The sequence below is a fragment of the Aptenodytes forsteri genome, unplaced genomic scaffold, assembly GCF_000699145.1.
Source record: "Aptenodytes forsteri isolate BGI_AS27 unplaced genomic scaffold, ASM69914v1 Scaffold284, whole genome shotgun sequence".
In the NCBI taxonomy this organism is placed as follows: Eukaryota; Metazoa; Chordata; class Aves; order Sphenisciformes; family Spheniscidae; genus Aptenodytes; species Aptenodytes forsteri.
In genome coordinates this window covers 5,263,031-5,277,561 of record NW_008794445.1, presented here as the reverse complement: position 1 = coordinate 5,277,561, position 14,531 = coordinate 5,263,031, and positions in this window count along the sequence as shown.

Genomic DNA, 14,531 nt, shown 5'->3' with positions numbered 1-14,531 from the left:
CCGATTCTCTCCCCCATCCCACTGGGGGGGGGGGGGGGGGGGGGGGGGGGGGGCTCAGTTGCTGACTGAGGTTAAACCACAACAGCATCTTTCTGCAGGATTGCTTCATTAGCTAGTCCACTCCGATCATTTGATCAGATAAAGCTGACCAAGGGAGGACTCCACTAACCTTTGGAAGTATTCAGTGATGGAGATCTTGGGGCGGTGGCACCTGCAGGGGCGTGCAGCTGGGGAGCCACCTCTCCTGTGGCTGAGGGAGAGGGAATCTCCCTGCGTGGCCTGGGGTAGGGGAACCCCTCCACCCACGAATACCTGGGTGCAGCCCCCCTCCCTGCCTTCAGGCTTCTCTGCATGGACTGACTTACTCCTTTGGAAGCATTCTCCCTTCACATAATTAACTGGCAACCCCGTGCTTTGCTCCTGCAGCTGGTACAGGCCTGCCGTGTTCTGCCGAGATCCTCCGGGAGCAAGATTTCCTCATACTCAGCATGCCCCAGAATGTGTTGCATTATTAAGCTGCCATTATTTGGTGCTTTTTTTGGGACCTCCCATCTTCTCCCTCCACCTTTAGCCATTCCTACATGCCTGACTCCTTGCCTTCACCAAGAAGGTCTCATGCATGCATCCCCCTTTTTAAGCACCTTCTGCAGTCTGCCCTGCTCACTGCTCCCCAACCTTGGCCCACCAAGCAGGCTGCAACCAGGTCCCTAAACTGCCCCAGGGCTGGTGCTTTGCTTTGCTCTTCATGCTGCACTGCTAAATGGTCCTGCAGGCTCTCCTCCTGGCTGATGGACAGGTGACTGCCCAAGCCGTTTGCTTCCAGCTCTGCCTTCCTTGTGTTTTCCAGGGTGCAGGGGAGAGATGAGCTGCCTCAGCAGTTCCCGTGTGGCTCTTCCCATCTTGATGGTGTTTTAGGAGACGCCTCTGTGCTTTGAAGCCTCTTGCCAGAGGAAGTTATTACAGCCCCTGTGGAGGTGGAAGTCCCTCCATTGCACACCTGCAGGCATATCCCACCTCAGCCATTCAGTGACTGACTGGGCTCTGTGTTCACCGTTGCTCTAGAAGATACAAAGCAATGAGGTAAATGATAGAAAGCAATGGAGATCCTGCTGGGCTCTCTGGGCAAGTCTCTCGTTGCTTAATAATGTAGGACTGCTTGTTAGGAAGAGATGGTTCATTTATATTCAACAACTACTTTCAACTCATTAATTGTATTAGTCTTAAATCCTTTTGATGGGTAAGGAGAAAGATGGTTAGATTTAGGGCAAACCTATCGAAATTTTGTGCTGTCCTGGAAGGTTTGGATACATCTTAACCAGTAACAGACTCAACAGTGTCATTTCTCTGCTTGATGATTATAAATGAGTAGTTAGGTAAGCCAGATTTCAATTGGCCAGTGGAGGTTTTAACTGTGTGTACATCTAGATTAACCACTCCGGAGATTGGGGATTATCAACTGTTACGTAATAGCAGACATTTTTTAAATTGGAACAGGACTGCAACAGATGCTGTGTTTGCTAAAGAAACCAGACTGTCATGTAATACATCCAGAATCTGTGTTTTGTTTGGCAGAATCATGCACGTGGATTGCTGCTTTCCTTTGCTGCTGATCAGACAGGTGAATCATTATAGGTTGGATTTAGTTCTTATTTGGGTTGTCAGGTAAGAACTGAAGTTGGTTTAGTCCAGTTCCAGTTCAACACAGCTTCAGATCTACTGTGTGAGTTCAGTTCTGGCTGAGGAAAAGCTAACCCCATGTAATGCAAGATCTCATGGTAGCTTCACCCCTATTATACATCACGGCCCTGTAACTTGATAAAGCCCTTGGAATCAGCAATAATATTGCTCAAATCCATAGCATATGTGGGATCCCTTCATTCACATACAGCATAGGCTTTTTTTTTTCCCAAGAATATACCTTAGCTTATCCCACACATGATGGGATGTGTTGTGTGCCAAGTAGAAGGTCAGAGACAAAATTTGTAGTGATTCCTTTTGCCTTTTAAAATGTAAGCACAAAGGCAGTGAATTTTCTGTGTGATTAAATGAAGCTCCCTGCAGGTCCCGGAGATGGAGTATTGCGTGCTTGCTGAAATGTAGCAGCACTGGTGCCTAACAGCTGCCAGGTTTTACCCTGGGTGAGGTCCTGTCTGCAGCCAGGGATTCCTGGAAAAAGCACTTTACAGCCTTTTCAGGAGAGCTGCTCATGTGTCAGTTGATATTTTGGTACTGCAAATGAATGTCTGTTATGGCAGTTTGTTAATAATGAACAAGGAAGGGATTATCAGGCAATCAATTCAAAGAGGAGAAGAACCTGCTGTGGGGAGGCTGAAGCTTCCCTTTGCCATATGATGCACACACCAAGAGCCATCCCTCATCTCTGACGCTTTCCTGATTGCTCATACCATTAGCTGAAGCTGTGTTTGCATTTCTGAAGAGTTTAATTGGCAATTAAACCTTCACTAAACCCTTCCCTGGGGTATGGCTGGGGATTTTGTTTATCTCATCTCTGACGCTTTCCTGATATACCATTAGCTGAAGCTGTGTTTGCATTTCTGAAGAGTTTAATTGGCAATTAAACCCTCTAAACACACCGTATGGCTGTCACTTAGGGGGTGTCACTTTTCTTTACCAAGCAAACCAGCCAGGGCTGCTGGGTCTGGAGAGCAGCAGGGAGCCCAGGGGCTCCCACAGGAGAGCTTGCTCATCTTTCCCACCCAGGGGCCGGCTAAGTGGGAGGAAAGGAGCACAGCAGGGCCAGAAAGGGGCTCCTTAGGTTGAGGTTACTGGTCCAAATTGAAGCACATGCTCTCTTTCTCTCCATGCTGCAAGCCAGAAGCTTTGTAAACCTCCTTCCTTCCAGCCAAGTCCTCTCCATTTGGCTACTAATAATGGCTGCACACTGACGTTCTTCCCCCTAGCTTAGGGGAGCTCCTGGGTTGTCAAGAAGGTTGGAAGAAAAATAATCAAGGCCAGAGACTTGGCAATCGGCTGTATTTTCTGTCTAGTTCAGACCTCGCCTCTGGATGCCTGGCACAGCATCCAGGCTGGAAGTTCCTGGAGTACAGAAGTTTCTACTTCACATTCAACAGTGTAATGCTCTTTTCTAACCCAGCGTTGCTGCTTGTTTAGATCCGTGCAAACACGGCAAGTTAGCAACCATCAAGTGAGAGGGCAGATGTCCCCACAGGCTTATCTGAAATCAGGAGAAGAGTTAAATGAAGGCATGAGGTGAGACAGAGAAACTATCCCAGCAGCAGATCAAGAGACACTTTGAGTCCTGCCAGCTGGTGTGAATTATCAGTGGAAATTTCTGTTTGAACTTTCGATGGAATGATGGATTTTTGGTTAAAGGAGTGAGGAAGAGTGTGTGTGTGTGTTCATCTGTATATGTGTGACTGTGTTTAAGACTGCTTGTTTGAAGAGTTATTTTTTCTTTGCATTTATCAGAAGACTTAAAACAGTAAGAGTAGGAATTTTATGTACAGACTGCATTTTCCCGTCAACTCTCCCTTTGAGATTCCCACTCTTTGTGATAGAATTAAAGGGAGAATAATGAAATGGATTACATTAGGGCCTCAGCTTCAGTTCTCAAGTACTTAATCTCTCTGGCTAGGATTCAAATCTACGGCCTTAAGTGCTCCATCTTTATAAAGTGCAGCCACTGAACTAGACAGCATTTAAAGAGTGCAGATCTTTCAGATCTGGCTTCACAAAGTAATCAGGGGAGTCCTATCACAGCACAGCACGTGCTAAACATCCTGCAGTGAATTTTCTATGGAAAACCATTTTCAGTGGTGCTCCTGGCTTGCGATTGCGCGCTCTCTCTCTCTCTCTCTCTCTCTCTCAGCCTGCCTGGCTACCATTTCCACCAACAGTACCCTCGCACCTTGCAAGTCCTGCGTTTTCATCTAGTTTTAATAGATATTGCAACAGGGGCAAAAGCGCGGCAGGCATTGCAAGGCTGGGTGCAGCTGGGCTGCTATGTGTGCATGCTTGCGCACAGGTATGTGTGGTTATGTGTCCACTGAGATTAGGTAGAAACTGCAAAGAGAGGCATCATTTTACAGGAGCAAGCAGCTGGAGCAGGAATGCTATCAGGCCTCTTAAACACACTCATTTAAATTTCTGCCTTAGTTAAGCAGATAGAATAGAGCACTGTTTCCCCCTCATTTTCCCTAAGTGCAGCTACTTGAATGTGTGTCATTATGTCATAGATTTTTATGCTGCTTAACTACCAGATGCAGCAGGCATGCACCAAATGAACATTGCTATGTCCCTTAGGGAGCTTAGTGTCACTGGTGATACTAGGAAGTTGGAGATCTCATAAAGCATTGGTTGTGATTAGCAGGTAGGACAGGAGGAAACTCGAAAGACCTTCATGTTGCTGCAACTGCTGATCACTCCTGGCAAATATTGCTCTAGGAGAATCATTCAAGAAAGGATTTTGGTGGGAGGAGTGAAGAGCTGAACCGCAGTCCTGGGCCTCTGGTGAGGCAGTATCTGGGGATACTTACGTGCCTGTGTTGTCCTCGAAGTTAGAAGAGCAACCCACTCGCCTTAATGTACAACATGATGGAAGAAGCGGTGGAAGGAGGCCTGCATGCATCGTCTTGTGCCAAGTGAAAGGAAGGTGCCTAGTGGTGTGCTGGCCTTTTAAATGCAGGATACCAAGCTCTGTTGCCCAGCCAGCTCCATAACCTCCACCCAGCGTGACGGTCCTAGTCTGCCACCTGTGTTCCTGCTGCGATGGTGGGACCCACTGTTGTCTGTGCCTGCCTGAGGAGCGTCAGACCTCCAGGCTCCCAGGGCATGCCATCTATCTATGCCAGAAACCAAGTGCTTCCAGGCTGCTGCTGCCTGCAGAGCAATTCCCCTGGTTCCCGGGTTGCCAAAGGGAGGGGAGTCTTCAGGATTTGAGTGAAAAGGCATTTTGTGCAAGCTGAGAGCACGGCCCTAGCCCTACCCTGATGAAACACACATTCTGTTTTTCTCCCATCCCATCTCTCCGAGTATTTGCAAGGCTGCATTGGCCTTTTTGGCAAACGCACACTGAGCTGGGGAAGGACTACAGCATGGGCTGAGCTAGGGCTCCCCTCATGGTTGCTGACATATGAGTGCTTGAGCTGCCCTGAAAGGCATCTGAGGAGTTTTATGGTCATATATAATCATGGTCAAGCAACAAACTTTACCTAGGGTAAACTAGCAAGCAGAACTGAGGCGTTGGCTTTATAAACCATTTATATATATAATCTGGCAACTGTTACTCACTGGCATTTCTGCCAGGTCAGCACTGGCATGGCACTTCCAGCAGTCTCCAGCTGAAGCCCAGAGGAACACAGACCATCTCCCCTCAAATCACAGGGACCCACAGACAGTAATGCTCATGGCTGCTGGGAAATGGCTGTGTCTGTGGAGCAGGGCAATGCTAGAAGTCCCCACCTCCATCTGCCTGAGCTTTGCCGCCAAGCACCTGACACCCCAGAAGATGAAACTGCACAGAAGAGAAGCTCCTTCTCCCAGAGCTGCAGTAAGACATTCTTCATCAGGGCTAGCACCAAAGCCTTGTGTGTTACCATGTTCCTCTGTTACATTTCCCTGAAGCCTGACTGGAATTCCCAGGGACCTACGTGGCTCCTCAGCAGCTCTCCAGCTCCAAGAGGTGACGCTGGGATTTGTGGCACCCAGAGATCAAGAACTGCCTGCCCTGGGGACCTGCTCTAAACTGCAAGAAAATATTCAGGAGCAATAAGCTGTGAATTCAATTACTTGACCTTACCTTACAATGGTTCCTAATATTTTTCTCCCCTGCCGCCCATTTCCTTCAAGAAAAATCACAGCACTGATTAATGATTAGCCTTGGCTGGATAACACACACCAACCAAAACTGCTGGCTGATCCCAGGCCATGATTCTGCAGTCAATAGCAGATTTGTGCACAGCCATATCACTCAATAGGATATGCCTGATTAAGATTAAACATGTAAATACAATTGTATTTTTGATAGTTTAGCCAGGACAGACAATATTGAGTTTATGCCAGCTTTTATGCCGGCTGTGTGGGACACAGATCTGTACCAGCAGGAAGCTTGTTGATAAAAAATAAAACAAAAGCTATCAACGCTTTTTTTTCTGATGAAGTCTAAATGGGAGGGGTGATTTATGTTGGATCTCAGCTTTGCTTTGTGTCATTGCAGTGGTGTTTGATCCAGGAGCATTAAAGCAGAATTTTCTGTATCATTGAGCAGGGAGTTTTTATGTGCAACCTGATTCCCAGGAATGCTTCTTGCACGGAAACAGTCCTCTGCAGAGCCTCTTACCCAAGGTACTGCTGGCAGGAGAAATCAGCCTCAGGCTCCAGGGCAGGATGGCTGTCTCAGAACATCTATTGCCAACAGCCACCCGTGCAAAGGAAAGCCTAATCCTCTCTCGGTGAGAATCTCAGCCAGTCATCTCAACCCCACAGTGTGGAGTGGAAAAGGAGGGAAAAAGGAAAACTACTCCAGGCACAGTGGGCAAGGAATACCGAAGGGAACACAATTAGGGGCCAGGCAAGGGTACCAAAACAAGGACTGGCACACAAAGAAAGCAAAGGCTGACTCCTCCTGGAGTCAGCTTTTCTGAGAGTCTGTCAGGTTTCACCAGCTGAAGATGCAGCCAGACATCCCCTCTCTTCTAAATCATCTCCCCAGCCCTGGGATCAGCCTTTCTGGGAGGGAGAAAACACAAGTTCTCCTGGATCTCCCTTGGCATGTCTTCCTTTCTGGGGGTATCAGGCAACATCCCCACCAGTTGTTATGTTTTCAGATCCCTTGTTTACTGAGAGTTAAGCACTTCTCCCCAAATATCTGTCTACAGACAACACCCACTCATCCATATTAGTGCAACTTGCTGCTTTGGGAACACATCAGCACAAAAGAAGATGAGATTAATGCCATAAAGGAGGACTGGAGCCGTCTTAGCTGCTCTGGTAAGTGGATGGGCACAGGATACCTCCAGGAAACTACATCTAGAGGAATGGCTCAGTTGTCGTGAGTGAAATGTTTATCAGCATACTGTTGAAAGTCCTAAAGGAGGTGATAAATCTAATTATTTTTTTTTTAACTTGCTCACAGCCTTCAAGAACACCAGTTCTGTTGTATGAGAAGGCTCTTCCTAGCCAAAGTGACCACAGCTACAGGTGCTCCTAGTTGCTCTCCACTTATTTCTGCCTCTTCTTGCTCTGGCTTCCACACTTGTGGAGTATGAAAGACAGTGTGACATCTGCCCCTGTGGGATAGGAGCAAGTCTAAGGCATGAAGAGTTTCGGCAGGTGCTCCAGGAGCCTCCCCCCACCCCTGGGTTTCCAGGTAGTAGGCTGGCTGTATCTGGGATTGCATACGGAAGTGATCCCATTTGCAGCACATCAGAGCATTATATTCCCAGTGGAGGACCAGGCAGCCCATTTCCATTACATTTCCAGAAGCAGCATCTTTTCACCAGTTAGGGATGCTCTGGCAGATAATTCACAGGTTTGAAAGTCTCTGTTTATAGGACATACTCAGTAGCACTGATTTCAATATTTTAACAAGTCTCCTTGCCATTTTCTTGCCCAAATCTCTCCCCTTCCCAGTAAATAAACACCCTATAACAGGAATCTGGGTATTTAGGACACAGGAAGAGAAAGGGGTTGGCCGAAACCTACTCATTTAAAGAAGGAAACTTCTTTGAGAGAAGGCAGCAATCAGCACTTCCTGGCAAAGCAGCACATCACTGTTACATACTGGAAATGTTTATTTTGTTCCTGACACTGAAAATGGCAGTGAGCACAGCAATGCAGTTTGGAAGAGTGGCTGCAGAGACAAGTAACAGCTCTGAAAGACACCAGTATGAGTTTCTTTTGCAATTTTTTAAGAAAACATTTACTTTTTGGTGCCATACTTTTCATTTCCAAAGGAAAAGGATTTGACTTTTAGATGGGGTTTTTGGTAATCCTTGGACAAATGTTTCCAGAGCCAGAGCACAGGGGATTCAGGGACAGGACCCCCAAGGCAAAACCCAGTGTTATGCAGAGGTGCCACGTTTCCCTTTCCAGAAATTACACCCCCTGCCCTTGTCTTTGCTCCTGTCTCAGGCAGAGGTGCTCCGAGCTGGCTGCCTGGACTGAAGACCTGTCACCTCTGTGCCAGGGTGTTTCCAAGGGTGTCATGATGTTTGTACCTGAACTGATTTAAAGATGAAGGAAATGGACGGGGTAGGACAGGGTAGAGGCTGCTGTAAAGTAAGCTCAGTGTGACCGTGATAAGTGCTGGCAGGGGGGGCGTTTCAGGGAGTGAGGTTGTTCTTGTGTTGTCAATGTACTGCACAGGTAGCTAAGCAGAAGGAATGACACGAGCATATTCACAGTGCAGCCAATATCAGTGACCAAAAATAAACGTTATTTAGACACATTACACAGCGCCAAGCACCATCTCTCCCCAGGCATCTACTTGCTTTATTACTTGGCTTAATAAAAGATACTGAGTCCCTGAACCTCCCAGACATGTTCTCTCCCCCAGACCTGGCTGAGCTGAGAAGGGCTGCGGTGCTCTGCCCTTCGCTGGAAGCTCAGCCCTGCAACACTGAAGGCGGTGGAGCACGGCTGGCCCGGGACACCGTGGACAGCACTGGGCATTGGCACCCCATGGGAGGGAGCAGGGCCAGGCAATACCAGCAACAAGAAGAAGAAAGGAGCAGAGCCGACACAGAGGGAGAGCCCAGCCCTCCTCCTCTGCCTTGTCCTGCTGCCCAAAGACTGGAAGGGGAGGTGTGGGTGCCTGCTGCCAGAAGGGGTTGGTCCCTGCTGCCATCCCTGCCTCTCCTTGTCAGCTGCAGCCACTGCTCCTTCCCAATCACCAGCAGCCAGCTTGCCTGTCTGGGGCTGCGGTATGGCCAAAGCAAGCTCTTTTGCTACCAACAGCCTCCCACCCAAAGGAACTTCCAATGTTACCAGCATTTTGCTACTGGATTGTGTTGAAATTATTTTGGAGACTTGCTATGCAATTCAGCTGACAAGCGTAAAGATCTGTATCTGAATTCATTATCTTGTCTCCCTTCACCTCTTTTGGAGAGAAACAGATACTTCTCAGGTGTGAAGCAGGTCGTGTGTCGTGAAGCAGGTCCACTGAAACTCCCCTGGAAGTGCCTGTTTCTCTCCACCAACTATAGTGGGAATCTGGATGACTACCTCCGATGAAGAAGTTGGCTCTGCAGACACCTAGGAGTCAATTTAATTGCCCACACACTGGTGCCTAGGACTATTTGAGATCCCCTGGGTTATTCAGTGTGAGCTGGTGCTCCAGAAAGGTAGTTTCCCACAGCTCTTGTATCCTATACACCATCCCTGTGCTGGTGACTGAGTTACAGATGACTGAGCTACAGTATCTTCGATGGACTGTTTGTCTGTGCTGATGCACCAGAATGAAGTCCATATGGTGGACATCTACATCTGGGTACCTGCATATAAGCCAGGCATCTCAACTCTGAAATAGCCAGTGGAGATTCAGCACTCAATCCATTTGCTCTTACAAAGGTGATTTGAGATGCCTGGGGGTATCCAAAACATCTGTACGGGACTGCCAGATCTGATACAGGAGGTATGGGAGACCCACGTACTCCTGGAGTGGTCCCTGGAAGCTGAGCAGGATACCCTGTGGCATCTCAAATGACACTATATGCCAATGTGCAAGCAACTAAGGTGAGGCCCCAGGCAATCCAGCCAACCACACCTGGGAGCATTTCAGTGCACACAGAAATAGGCACCTGCATCCAATCAGCTGGGCCAGTCCTTCTGACTTTTTGGCTGTTTGGGAGCTGAGACACCCAGCTCACATTTAGGTAATAACCGTCAGACATTAAAATTTAGGTGCCTCTATCTGCAAATTGCATCCCATCCCTGAAGCGAGGTGACAGCTGTCTCACCTTTCTGGTGTGATTGTCGTGCTGTTTGTACTCACCCATGTAGACTAGTGCTTCTTCTCCACCCTTCGGCATAGCATGAGGGCCACGGGCACCATTTCTCAGCCTACCTACCACGAGTCAGCAGCACTCGGGCTCTTAAGTAACTTGGGATGTTTTTTTAAAATGTAGCCCCATTTATTAGTCTTTTGAAAGTACAGGGTGTGTTTGATGACTAACTCTCAAGGATTTCTCAGGCATTCTGGAAAACGTCAGTGTTACTCTTCTTATCTTTTCTTCTTTTTTCCCCCACAAACCTGATATTATTTGACATGCTGCCTTCCATGGGGTTTTGTGTGTCTGTGTAAAGGTAGGGAAGTAGCTGGCAGTCCATAATGTGATCTGACAAGATGGAAATGGGCTGGCAGTGACCAGTGACCTTTGAAAGCTTCTTGGGATGTCTTCCTAGACAAGTTGGATTCCACTGAGCTGGTGCTAAACTCCTCTCCATCACTCCTTCTTTCCTCTTATTTTTCACAGGTGCCTCCTTCTTGGCTGGCTCACTAAGCCTGGGACCTACTTTAAAGTTAAGATTAATTTCATGTAAAGAAACCTGTTATGTCCTTTCCTAAGAAGCCTCAGGATTTTACACTGAAATGAAAATAGGAAGAACATGAGGAATTGTCCTGGGGTTCAGCATGGCCCACCCTACAGTGACTGCACTGAGCATTGCCTTTCACTTGATGAGCCACTCATCCCCACGGGCCCTCGTGTAGTTCTAGGTGGTGTACAAGAGAGGACTCTCTTTTATGTGTTTTGTGGCAATCTCTCCACATGTGACATTCAAAAGGGATCAGCACCCAGAAATAAGCCAGGGGCCCTGAAACAAACAAACAAACAAACAAACAACAAACAAATTTAACATGCCGATGAGACAACCATGGGTAGTCAGACCTCAGCACAGGCATGTACAGCTGCTCCCCCAGTTTTGGGAAGGAGCACAACCTCCATGGGGTGGGAGGGATTTCCAGGTTTAGGGGCTGTGTGTAGGGATGTGGTGGATAGGCCCTGATGTCAATTCCTTAATCAGAATAATAAAATACTCCCAGTGAGTAATATTTAAAATAACAGATGAAGTCATGAACACGTTGGAGATACCCAGGGCTTTGGATGGGATTGCACCGACAGGTGTGTCATGCCGGAGGCATAATGTAGACCAAGGGGGAATTTGTCATTGCCTTCATTCATTAACCATTTGGGCCAGCAATTTGGACAAAGTGACTCAGCGCTCACAAGCAGACAGAACTGCACCTTCGGAGAGCAGGGCTGGGCTAAGCGAGACACCAGGAAAGGCAAACTTCCCTTTTCAGGAAAGGAGCCCATAGCTCTCACTGGCACAGGTGGAAGGGATGAGTGGAGCAGACGTGTCCCCGCACACAGACACAGTGCCCAGCAGGAGCCCTGAGGAAACTGTCTCTGGAACTGGGCTTGCAGCCACTCTCCCTCGAGGTGCTGTGGGTCTGTTTGCATCCCACAACCTCCTCATTTTCCACCTTGCAAGCAGTTATCTGGCAAGAAGCATGCAAAGAGACAAAAGGCTTGGAGCAGGGAGGAGATGCACTGCTATTCATAGCCACGGTCCCCACCCATGGGTGCCAGGGGTCAGACAGGGGAGCACCTTATCAGGCGCTTGGCTGAGCAGCATTCAATCCTGTCCCAGGGCTGGGACAGGCAGCGGCTCCATCTCCACCCCAACGCAGGGGTGAGTGCCCTGCTGACGTCAAGAGGCCTTACTTCATTTCCTGGCACGGGGACCGTATTTTCATAGCCGTGTCCTGTCGGAGAGGAAAGGCTGTGGAACTGGAATAGGCGTGCTCAGCCACACCTCCTCAGCCCTCCAGCTGTTAAAGCTCCCAAGGAGGGCGAACGCGGGGCTGCTGCTTGGCTGGGGTTAACAGGAGCGGAGGTGACTGTGTTACTGGTGCACTGGGAAGTTGCCTTTTCTAGCCGGAGCCTCCCTGTTGCCTTCTCCAGGCAGGACCCAGAAAGGTAATTCAAGGCAATGTCCTACAGGATCTGCGGCTGGGGTGGGATGGCGTGCAGGACAGTGGCTCTGGGGGGTGGGAAAGCAGGGGCGTGGGGTGCCACGGCAAACAGAGACTGCCTCCCACCCTTGACCCTAACATGGGATTGCCAGCTGGAGCTGGGGGAGTTATGGCAGACTTTCCTGGGAAATGGTTTGAAATTTGTGGCTGGATGGGTGTATTTTATACACAAATATCAATGAGAGACGAGGCTTAGGCTGGAGGGAGAAGACTCAGCACTACAGCGAGAACCATGATTTGGGGTGAGCTGTGATGTGGACCCAGCAGTAGTGAAGTGATCACAGCACAGGCTCCCTTGCACAGACCGCAGAGCCCCTTGGAAATCCCAGACACTTGTGTAGGTGCCAGATGAGCAGACTTGGCTTCTGGGGGGCAACACTCATCCAGGAGACAGGGCAGACACTCTTCATGCCTCACAGGACCTCTACCCCGGAAAAAAAGAAAAGGGAGTAAAAATCAGCACGAGTGGCCCAGTTCTCCAAGGCGGTGAGGTTCTTTCCATCCTATTTGTTCCAAGGGCCGTGGCAGCTGACTGTGTGGCAAGTACCACTTGCAGTAAGCACCAGTCAGGACCCAAAGCCATGGGTGTGCTCTGTGCTGCCCTGGGGTCTCACACTGGCTCTCTGGGCTCTCCACCTGCCCTGACAGCGGGCGCCGGTCTGTACCTGCCAGAGCTGTGAATAGATAAGCTCATCTGATCAACAGTAAATTTCTGTAGTTAAAATTGTAGCATTTTCTCTCCAGATTCTCAGAAAGGTTTGTTATTTATTATTCACAAATATCCAGACAACTCTCAGCTATTTGTGCAAGAGATCATAAATCCCCAAAATTTTGTGAATTATTTGTGAAAACTCCCGTATGAGTTATTCACCAATTCCATTCTCTTCATGAGAGTCCAGAGTTCCTGCATATTTGCATAATTTGCATTTTATTGTATGCAGCTTTGTGGAGAGCTACACATCTCCTTTTACACAGTGAGGTTAAAAGCTGGAAAAATACTCCACCATTTACAAGCAGGTCACATTGAGGCATATGTGGGGCTAAGAGTGAGTCAGTGATATTTTCTCCCTTCGTTCATCCTTTGATTAGATCAGCTGCCATGTATTGAATACTCAACCTCTCCTCCCTAAAATCTGTTGGAAGGGTTTTAGAACCAGCCTCATAACTGCAGTGTGTTGTTCTAGAGGGGGAAAATGAAGGCAAATGGCATAGCAAGCACTAAACACTAAATTTTGCAAAGGGAACTTTTTTCTTTATATCTCAGAAAAGAAAGCCCTTGGTTTTCCAGTGTGGGTCACCATTAAGGCCAGATTCCCCCATGTTTCATGTTTCATGCTGATATTGTATCTATCAAAACTCCTGTTTTGATAGATTTTAGAGACCCGAGCCTAACTGAGCAATTTGGTACCTAGAAAGCAGTACCTGGCCCCTGGGATCTAAACTCACTCAGTGCCTGCATAATGGGCCACAAAGTGCCCAACGTCCTCATGTGGTGGTTTCTGCACATGCTTCAGGCTCCCAAGGACATAGGCAACTTAATTCCCCTTGGCGATGGGCAGAGCTCACCCAAACAGCCCTTTTATCCCCTGGCGAGACAGGCTTAAGCCAGGCTTACTCAGACAGTACTGAACTCCTCATGACGAGACAAGAGGAATGCGCTGGGTGTAGTAGAGACCTTGTCCATCCTTGACTCGTGGACTCCTCAAGCAGTAACTTGGTGGTTACTTCCCGTGCAATGAACAGCATTAGCTCTGACATGCCAGGCCTCCAGCTAGCGCAAGGCAATATCTTGGGCAAGGGACCGAGGTCTTTGAGATAGTTCTTATTGCGGCGCTGCCATGAAGAAGAAGGAATATGAGTTTGGGGCTCATGGTTGGTGGCCTATATTTGCGATTTAATTTGGAGTGATAAGAGCTATGCTGGAGGCATCCAGGTTAGTTATCTGCAGGGTAGAAGGCAGTTAAAGTTCCCCTTCATTCATACCCGTAAACCAAAGCCAAGAGTGCTTCAGAGAAAGTAATAGAGGGAAAAGAAACAGAGTAACGAGTTTCCTGTTCTGCATTGCTCATCTCTGAACCTCACTGGTACAAGGTACTGATGTTGTTTGAACTTGTCAAAAGAGCGTAAGCTGTATTATGATTAACAGCTGCTTTTGTATCACAAAAGTGACATGGCAGCTCAGTCTCTGTGCTGCAGGGCACCAAGCTAATGTCTGCGAAAGCGCCTCACCTTCTCCCTGCTCCCCACGCTCCTACAACATTGCACAACCCCAGGCACGGTGCAGAGGACATGCAAGGTGAATCGCCTCCTGCTAAGGGCCTTGGCTTGCTCTTGACAGAGGGCCTTAGCACTCTGGTGTCCTCGCCCAGTGAGGTGGGGATGGATGTCTGTCCTGCCTCTCTTTCCCCTCTGCTGGCAGCACCCAGGTGGTTGATACGACAGCCTGTATCTTTTCTTCTTCTACAGCTTTGGGGAAACGTTTCACGGGGAGGTTGTTCAAGAAGGCAAGAGG